A 1,289-nucleotide genomic window follows, 5' to 3' on the forward strand; every position below is an offset into this window, starting at 1 on the left:
CAGAGCTGCTGTCTTCCAGGCCAAAGTTTAAGGCAAGGTCTATGAAACAATGTCTGCCTGTTCAGTTTGGCATAAAAGATCTGGTGTCTTGGCCATTATTCCCACCTTTATGACAAAGCAACAGTAACCACACTTCAAAATAATCTGGCAGTTGTCAGGACATCAAGGATGTGAAAGAGGCTATATGAATGAAATTCTATACCTTCCTTTGCACTGTTAGATTTTGGGTTTGAATTCTGGCCAGAGTGGAGAGATGAAAGTCATCCTTCTGTCAGTAAAAGTTTTGGGATGATAGAGCTTGGGGTAACCCACATTCTTGTGAACTACACAAAACTGTTCATAATTCAACTATAAATTGGCAGTCACTCAGATTACAAGAATGATGAATGAAATTCAGACACACTAACACATTGCTGTGTTAGAAAGCTTTACTCGGTACCCGGCTTGTGTGCTAACACCTGAGAATGCGTCATACCATGGAATCCCGACAGTGCAGAAGGTGGCCATTCGGCCCATCGAGTCTGCACTGGCCCTCTGAAAGAGTATCCCACCTAGGCCCGCCCCCACCCGTCCCCTGTAACCCCACCGAACACGAAAACTCCCGGCATAAGGGGCAATTTTATCATGGTCAATCCACCTAACCTGCACATCTTTGGACTGTGGGAGGAAACCGGAGCACCCGGAGGAAACCCACGCAGATACGGGGAGAAAGTGCAAACTCCACACAGTTCCTGGAGCTGGAATTGAACCTGGGTCACTGGCGCTGTGAGGCAGCTGTGCGACGTGTTGGTAAATCATATAATTTAAGTGCAGAAGGAGGCCATTCAGCCCAATGAGTCTGTACCTGTCCTTGGAAAGAGCACCCTACTTAAGCCCACGCCTCCACCCTTTCACCGTAACCCAGTAACCCCATCTAACCTTATTGGACATTAAGGGCAATTTTTCATAGCCAATCCCCCTAATCTGCACATCTTTGGACTGTGGGAGGAAACGGAGCACCCGGAGGAAACCCACACACACACGGGCAGAACGTGCAGACTCCGCACAGACAGTGATCCAAGCCGGGAATCGAACCTGGGACCCTGGAGCTGTGAAGCAGCTGTGCTAATCACTGTGCTACTGTACTGCCCTGAAACACTCCCCCATGGAGAAGCACAGGTCTCTGGTTGATAAGTTGGAAATTGATTACATAGGAACCTGCAAGTGGGAACTTGAACCCCAGTCCCATTGCTCCACATCATAGCTAATATTGATACTCAAATGCATTACATATTGCTCTCTAGCATGCG

This window comes from Scyliorhinus torazame, chromosome 21 (assembly GCF_047496885.1).
Source record: "Scyliorhinus torazame isolate Kashiwa2021f chromosome 21, sScyTor2.1, whole genome shotgun sequence".
Lineage (NCBI taxonomy): Eukaryota > Metazoa > Chordata > Chondrichthyes > Carcharhiniformes > Scyliorhinidae > Scyliorhinus > Scyliorhinus torazame.